This window comes from Meriones unguiculatus, chromosome 7, assembly GCF_030254825.1.
Source record: "Meriones unguiculatus strain TT.TT164.6M chromosome 7, Bangor_MerUng_6.1, whole genome shotgun sequence".
In the NCBI taxonomy this organism is placed as follows: domain Eukaryota; kingdom Metazoa; phylum Chordata; class Mammalia; order Rodentia; family Muridae; genus Meriones; species Meriones unguiculatus.
In genome coordinates, this window is record NC_083355.1 from 103,661 (window position 1) to 112,946 (window position 9,286).

Consider the following 9,286-nt stretch of genomic DNA (forward strand, 5'->3'; position numbering starts at 1 on the left):
TTGGTGTTTTTCTCAAAAGGCCTGATTCTAGTACCTTACAGTGTCCTTGCTGTCAATTTTTTTTTAACCAGAAGTAAATAGAGACTTCTTTTCACGTTAAATATTTCACTGAAGAAGTCCTTGGCAAAGGCTCACCAAAGGCTCAGGGGTTGTCAGTTCTTACAAATACACAAACATCTATATAATTATTTGACTAGAATTTTATTTTGATCACTGTGGGGGGTACCCTAAATAACTCACTTGAATATTAACCTACTGGTCCTCTGGACATTCCAGGGCCTTATTAGTACAGCTTGATATCTCACTAACTTTTTATCTTTTATGAATAAACTACCAGATTTTTTTGCCTTCCTTTTTTTTGTCTGTAAAATTTATGCTTAAATTTCATGAGACATATCCAATGTCATCTGCCTTTAGCAGCTTCTTTGATTCTGCTTTGAACACAGTCATTGCCCAGGCAATGACTACTAACTTCCTTTTCTCATAGATCGTTTGTCTCAAACCTCCATGAGGACGTTTAACTGATTCTGCTGCAATACTGTGCTTCCAAAGCTGTCTCTGCCGAATTCTTGTAACTCATCAGTGGCAGGAAGATAAATTACAGTTGTCTTTTCCTAGCATACTCAAAACTCTCTTACTAATGTAAAAAGTTAAATAAATATTCACTGAATGGACAAAAGCATGAACGACTGAGCTACATAAGATCAGACTCCATATGGCAGAAAAAAATCTGTGTTTCTGACAGACAAGCCCAAAGTCAGGAACAAAAGAACCTGTTCTCTAGTTAACCTAACTTTTTCTCTGCTGAACAGAATAACCAAGATGGAGTCTTTCCCCATCATTTCTTGACATCCCTATAGAAACTCAGTCATTTTAATGTTATGTTCACATTTGCTTCTCCCCAACACCAGAGCCAACCATCCCACACAGTTTGACTTGGCTTCTTTTTTCCTCTGTTCCAATTGTTCCTCTTTCTATAGCATTGGAATCTCATTGTCCTCCCTCCCCTATTCCCCCTTGACCTCTCAACTGCTCATTGTTAGATGTCAGGAGAACTCAGCTGACAGCTGGGCCCCAGCAGGACAGATCTAGCATCCCTAAGACATCTCTGACAGATGCTGGAATACTCAGTAGTCAAGCTTGATATTGTGGCCCATTTCTCTTTTTCCATAAGTCCACTGTCCCTCTCATAGGTTCCAGCTTCCTTTTTTAGGGTCTGATAGCATCTGTGAGATTAGTAGGGCTGGTACAGGCATAACAGATGACAGTTACATGCTTGAACTCCGTGCACATCTCTTTTCAGTCATACCTGTGTGCTATTAACTTCTCAGTCCCCAAATACCAACTTGGGCCCTTTATTACCTCCTCTGAAAACTGTCACCAGCATATTATCTAATGATTGAAACTCTGTATGTATCTCTTAATTACCATAAATTCTGGGTTGCTTCTGCTACAGCATAGTCCTGTTTCTTCATGACACTTGGTATATAGCATCTTACAAGCCTGGATCAGTGCATGGCCCAAATTAGTTAATCACTGCATCAGCTATGTACCAAATATATATTAGCAAAAATTACTTTTTCAAGTTTAACTTAGTTTGGTGTTCACAGTAACCTATTGCAGAGGTCTGGTTCCCACTTTACAGATTAATAAACAGAAACTCTGAATTTATTATTTTTCTACAGTCACACTGACAGATGTTATAACCAAGATTAAATGTCTGTTTTTTTTTGATTGCTAGATTTTTCTACTAAAAGTCACTCTAAACTTTTAATATAATTTTTGAGCTAAAAATAACAAAAGAGAAATAGATACAAATCAACGAAGAAAAAAACTGTAGAGAAGTTTAAATATTAGGGAAACATCTTAATTTCAAAAGGGAAATATCTTTTATTGGTTCTGAAAAAAGCAAATTCTTATTTATATGGTTATATTGAGTAGGGGTTTAAAAGAGCAGACCATTGCTTGTCTTCTCTCCTTGCTGTTCCGTTTTCATTTCCACTGGTTAAAACTAGTGGAGAAAGGGACCAAGTAGGAAGGCAGAGGACTGTAAACAAATTGGAAATCACTTATTTTGTTAGATAATTTTTTTTTTTTTTAGTTTTTCAGGTTTTTATCTGAAGATCAAGAGCTCTCATTCCTTTACCCTGGTATTATACCATGCATTGGCTCAGGATATGATTTACAACTCAGAGAATCTTTTCAGAGGATCCAGACAGTCCTGATGAGATCTTATAGGCTAGGGTCAGATAGTAGGGGAGGATGACCTCCCCTATCAGGAGACTAGGGGAGGGACATAGGGGGAGAAGAGGGAGGGAGGGTGGGACCAGGAGGAGATGAGAGAGGGGGCTACAGCCAGGATACAAAGTGAATAAGTTGTAATAAATAATAATAATAAAAAAGGAAAAATTAAAAAGTAACTTTTCTGCTATATGATTGGCACAGAGTCTTCAGGCATAATAACAGCCAGGTAATTCTGTTACCAATGATAATAATTATTTTGAAATATTTTTATCTTGATGAGGGACATAAAATATATTTGTGTATTATAATCTAATGTAAAAGACTTTCAGAGCAATACATGATATTTCATATCTGTAAACCCAGAAGTTAGGAAAACAGAGTAGGTGAATGCAAAGACATAATGAAACCTTGACTTAAAGAAACAAAAGCAAACAAAACTCAAAAAAATCAAAAGAAAAATTCTTCATTTTTAAGAATTTACATTGAAGTCTATTCCTCCAAAATATATACACATTAAGTAGCTAACATATATATGAATTCTAGATCCTGAATTAAGTTATTGTAATGAAGAAGACAGCTTTGGGAAAGGAGAAAATACTGTAATTGGCAAGATAGAGTGAGAAGAAGGTAATTCTGATCAATGTCTTTGAGTTGACTACACTGCTTTTTGAGGAGTGGCTTTGTGGAACTTGGGTAGAGTTTATTATACATGACAAATTGCTCTTATATCTGTATTTGTCAGGTATAAGAGTAACATGGAAACTTATAATGAAGTGCGTCATTGTGCTTACCATTCAGATCTGTTAAAGTTATTTTTATAAAACTGTGTTTATTTTTCAGTTTCTCTCTTAACCTGCCTATCACAAAATAACTGAGGCTCTTTATATTAGTTTAATGCAGTTATTACTCTATTCTTAACCCTCTAAGCTAATCTGGTTTCCTCCATGAGCACATCCCAGTGATACTTGCACATTCCAGTTTTTTTTTTTTTGCTCCAGCTCCACTCCCAATATCATTTGGACTTCTGCCTGTGGCTTAGTCCCTTACTTTCTCCCCTAACTCCCCCTCCCCTGCATGGCAGGAAGTCCAGCCCTATTCTCTCCCCTGCTCAGTGACTGGCTGTGAGCTGCTTTAGTGGCATTTCAGGGGACAATTGCAGAGCAGTGTTTACACAACATTGAGACAGGAGATTCTCAGAATAAAGATTGCAACTAGATATGAGCAGAGAAATCAGCATTTAAATTACACAATAACCTTATGCCTACAGAGATCACTGCTGGTGTCAGCTTTGGTCAGAAAAGTTCCTTTTTGCAGTGGGCAGTGGTAACTGCAGATGCCCAAAGCAGGCCAGATAGCAGAGAATAATTGATAACTGAATGATCAACCATAAATTGAGACATCTATACCACCTCTCCAAGGCTCAGGGAGCACTGAGGCAGAGGATAATGAAAAAATGAGTGCTGACCGGTGGTCTTACGGGTATATATAGCCATTATAATATTAAGCTTTCAGCAGCTGAGAGTCTGAGAGCTGGCACCCTGTCATAGAGGTAGGACTGACTCAAAGGCTCTCTGTGAGGAATTTATAAGAAGTTAATGGTTTCTAGTAGAAGGAGAGATACTGTTTTTTCAGTAATGTAGTCAAAGTGCCAAATGCTCCAAGTAACCTCCTATAAGCAACCCTAAGCAAAACCCCATTGGGTCACAAAAAATTCACAAAAAAATAGGCATGAAAATAGGCTAGGTGGGAAAATTAAAGGGATAATTATCAAAAGATTAAGAAGGGGGTAAGAGAGAGTAATGGCAGTGAATATGATAGAAATACATTATATACATGCATGAAGGTGTCATAATGAAATGCATTATTTTGTATAATTAATAGATGATAAAAATGGAAAGAGGCTACAAATAACATTCTCATTCTCTAACTACTTTGGTAAAGAATATATTAATTATATTTTGGGGAATATTCTATAACTTGACATTGTAAGTGTGTGTTTGTGTGTATTGTTATGCACATGTATGTAATTTACAGATTACAAAATTTTTTTCTTGGAAGCCTGTCCTTATTTTCTTACCCCTAAAGGTCTTTAAACATAACATAAAACCTGCCATGAAACTTTTCTTTTTTTTCAGATTAGAAGCACGGCTTTATGTTCTTCAGCAACAAACATTTAAGCACCAACCCAAATGGCCCTTAAGTGTCTGACAACCAAATCAGGTAAAAAAACAAAAAAATTAGGCAGGCTCCTTCATTTAAGTAGTAGCTACTATTCCTGGAATCTTTTCCCTAGGGAAAATTGTACTGTTTAGGAGGAGATGGAAATAAGGTGAGACCCGAGCCCTCCTTTTCAGCCAGGCATAATGGGAAAGAGGGGGCCCAAAGCACTGTATGGTGTTCACCACTAGAGAAAGCTGGTCAAAAAGTTCAAGATGGAAATTCAGAGGAGGCGAGAATCTTCTGCGATCCAGTGTACCTCCAGCATGCTGCTGCTCACTTTAAACTCCTTCCCTACCAGTCCTCTGTGAGGTTAGACATCAGGAGCTAAGGACCCACAAGTGATTTCTGTTTCCAAAGAAGTCGAGGAAGGCATGATGAGTGCGAATCTGTGATGTCAGATTCTGGGCCTTTGTGTAAAAGGCATAGTGCTTTTTTTCGAACTCTGGGAGGCTTCCGGTGCAACAGGGTGAACTCCACTGGGAATAACTGCCACTGTTATCACCAGGACGGCAGCAGCCAGTCGGGCATCCGCAGTGTGACCTCAGCCTGTGTGTGCTGCCTGCATGTCTGCTGCTCCACTTTCCAAACCATACTCCTGCACTAGCAGACCTGTCATCAAACTTCTGCTTTTATTTGGTGCTAAAGCACTTATTTGCCTGCTTCTAGAGACTTGGGTTTATTTAACACAACTCAATATTCTAGTAGTCTTTCTTTTATTATGAACATTAATTTCTTATTCAGCAAATCAGGCAATGGTGGCACACGCCTTTAATCCCATTATTTGGGAGGCAGAGGTAGGCAAATCTCTATGAGCTCAAGGCCAGCCTGGTTCACAGATCAAGTTCCAGGACAACCAGAGCTATACAGAGAAACTCTGTCTCGAAACAAACAAACAAACAAACAAACAAACAAACAAACAAACAAACTTCTCATTCAGTATATTCATTTTCCTGTTTTTCTAGACTTCAATCTACTAGACTAGGCCAGAGTGAACCTTTGCCTTTTCTTGCTCCTTATGAGTACTATTATATCTTTATTCTTCCCAGTTTTCTTCTTTCATAAATTAAAGCTTAGCCTATACTCAGTTCCTGATAGGTGTTAATGGCTTTGTTCTGTTGTGATCAAGTTTGACTATAGATGCATTATTTAAAAAATGTCATATATATTTTTTCTTGACTGACATTTTCCCAAAGTATCCTAGAGGTAATACTGTTCTTTGTAAATCTAGAAAAGTGGAATTGAATGGATAGAATTAAACTCAAATTCTGATACATGCATACCAGGTTTATGATCTTATCTGAATCATTGATTTTATTTGAGCATTAGTTAAGTTTAATTATTTACTTTTCACTGACACTATAACCTTCAAAAATGTAAAATATATTTACTGTAAATCAAAAAACATAAAAATTATTTTTATAATGTAACAATGCTCATCACAGTTAGCATACATTAGTGTTTAAGCTAGAATGGAAATCAGACCATATGTGTGCATATATGTGAGACACACACACACACACACACACACACACAGCGTGAGAGAGAGAGAGAAAGAAGAAAAAAGGGAGGTACATACATGCATTGACTTTTGTCAGTCATACACATAACAGTTGAATACTTAAGGGCATTTGACCATTCTTCTCTATTTCTGGTTATGGTCTCAAGCATTCTTCTCCCTTTTCTTCCTTCTGTTTCTCTATCCCCTTCAAAGGGTAGCATTGCTTCCTGTATATACAAATAGTTATGCTCCTTTGATTTCCCCTTTACCATCACTGATTATTTTTCTTTAATCTCTAACAGTGTCCTGCCAAGGATTACTAATCCAGTAATGGTTGGAAATTCTAGTCTAACATGCTAGTCAGCTTATTCTGCTGTCTAGCTATTCTTAGCTATGTGTAGGGAGGATTCCTACCCTTTTATGAAAAAGTGTCACTGCTTCACAGATGTTGCTGCTAATGATTTCTCTCAGGAAATCAAAATCCACTTCCATTCCAATATTAATTCTTCTATAGGCTAACACGTTATTCTCTCAAAGGGCTTAGGATTAGGAGCATTTCAAAAGCAAAGTATAAGTAACATGTTAAAGGACATTGACCTTATGTATTGGAGACCTAAATATGAGTTTTCATCTTGGACCATCCTTGATGGTCCTATGTATGGGCAGTAAGGTGAAGAGCAGGGGAAAGGAGGTGTTCTATAGTTACTGATGGAAGCCTGTACTCAGGTATTTTATCTGGGTATCATCCTTTATCTCTTTTGAGCTCATATTAACATTTAACTTAGCAACTCTAACATGCTCCTTTTACAAGAGAAAGGAAAAGAGAGAAAGGAGAGAGAGAATGTGTGTATGTGTATATGTTTTAATGCCATTAATAAGAACCAAAAGAAAAACCAGCGAAGCTAAGTTCCCTTACATGTAGAACACATCACACAAAGAATAAAACTGACTAGCCAGAAGACAAATTGGGAGAAATCATTGTCCCAGATAATGGCCCAGGAAAGCAATGTAAGTTTTCTAAATTATTCTGAACAATAATAACTGAATTTTTTAGGGCATTTTATTCCAGAGCTCCTTGTTTTATATAAATTTGAACCAGTGTACAATGGGTGATAGTCTCTGGGGGTATCTTCACTCTCTGCCACTGAAGACCAGTATATTCAAGAAGTGCTTGCAAAATTAGAGACTTCTCTTCATCATAGTAGGCCTCTCAGGCTGAATTTAAAGCCCTAATAAAAATTTCCCATGTCTATACTGTTTGCCCTTCTGAATGAGAATTAAGCACCTTCCCTGGGTCCTCCTTATTGTTTAGCTTCTTTAGAACTATAGATTTAAATATGTTTATCTCCTACTATCTGGCTAATATCCACTTATAAGTGAGTATATACCATATGAGTCTTTCTGCTTCTGGGATACCTCACTCAGGATGATGTTTTCCAGATCCCACCATTTGCCTGCAAATGTCATGATTTCCTTGTTTTTAATTGCTGAGTAGTATTCCATTGTGTAAATGTACCACAATTTCAGTATCCATTCTTCCGTTGAGGGATATCTGGGTTGTTTCCAGGTTCTGACTATTATGAATAAAGCTGCTATGAGCATGCTAGACCCCATTGCTCAGATGTAGCCCATAAGCAGTTCAGTCTCCATTTGGGTTCCCTACTAAGGGGAGCAGGGGCTGTCTCTGACATGGACTCAGTGACTGGCTCTTTGATCACCTCTTCCTGGTGGTGCAGCCTTGCCAGGCCAAAGAGAAAGGATGCAGCCAGTCCTGATGAGACCTGATAGACAAAGGTAAGATAATAGGGGAGGAGGACCACCCCTATCAGTGAACTAAGGGAGGGGCATAGAGGGAAAAGAGGGAAGGTGTGTGGGATTGGGAGGAGATGAGGGAGGGCACTACAGCTGGGATACAAAGTGAATAAATTGTAATAAATAAATAAATAATAACCCTTCCCATGCTGCTTTCAAAATGCTTAGCTTCCCTTCACTTTAGACTAAATACTACACATTTTTCGTGTCTTCTTGCCTAAGGATAAGAGAAATCTAAACAAGAATACAAATGTTATGTCACATTTGACTACACAAACTTCTGTTACCATCTTTTGTTAGAGATGGAAGGAGAGTAATTTTATTGAAAGAAATGAAAAAAAGGGGATACCATCAGTCAGAGCCATAGCTGGGTTTAATGATCTCCTGACTTCAAATTCATGTAAGGATATACCTGTTCTTCTGCATATTGTCTATGTACTATATTATTTATATAATATTCACTTATGGGCTACTTACTCTCTAAACATTGGGAGCAGGTCTGGCACTTGAGAATAGTAATTGACTCTTGGCATGTATTTTTCCACAGAACATCTACTTGCTGAGCATTCTTTTTCTCTGAACTATCTGATTTAGTACTTGCTTGAATTTTCCTAGTTTTTAAAGACCCCTGTTTTTGCCCAGTTTCCTAACATTGTCAGTTTCTGATCTTTTCCTCAGAGATCAGGTTTTGACCTGACCTCCCGCCCCTCTAATATTCACCATAGTTTGAGCTGTTGACTGATCTTGTTGAGTTATCTTGTATAAGTAATCATAGCTGAAGTAAGTTTATGACAACAGTGGTGATGCCATGTTCTGAAGACAGAATTTCACAGCACTCTTTCCCATCTTCCAGTTCCTACATTCTTTCCATTCTCTTCTGTGAAGTTCTCTGAACCTTGTGGAGTAGGAGTTGACATAGATGCCCCATTTAGGGCTGAACACTAAATAGACATCTATTCTCTGTACTTTGGCCAGTTATGAGCATGCATTAACTGCTGGCCAGATAAGAGGAAAGCTTATCTGGCCAAGGTTAAGGGCATCACTAATTTATAGGCATAATCATTAATAGGTATAAGGTAGTCTGAAACATGTCATTTTGTAAAACAATAGTAGTATTTCTTCCTTAGGGTCTATGACATCCTGAACCATGTTTTTTTTTTTTTTGTTTGTTTGTTTGTTTGTTTGTTTTTACCAAGTTTATAGCACTGAATTTTCTTCTTTGGAATAGGCCTCAAATACTATCCAAAAGCAGTTGATTACCCCCTTAATGTTTGTGCCACTATTGTACTAGTGGGTATATCTTGCCCATAAGATAGGTATTGTAGCATGCAGGATTGGATTTAGGGATACCACTGATGTCTTCTTCACTCCCACCTACAGGCTTGCACAGCATCTTTTGGTACTATGAAAGCTAGACAGTGGGGAGGAAGTTTTCTAGTCAGTCCCAGGTTGATTTCTCTGTGTCCTACAACCTCTGTGACTTAAGCAATAGGGTCTTACCATCTAGTTATG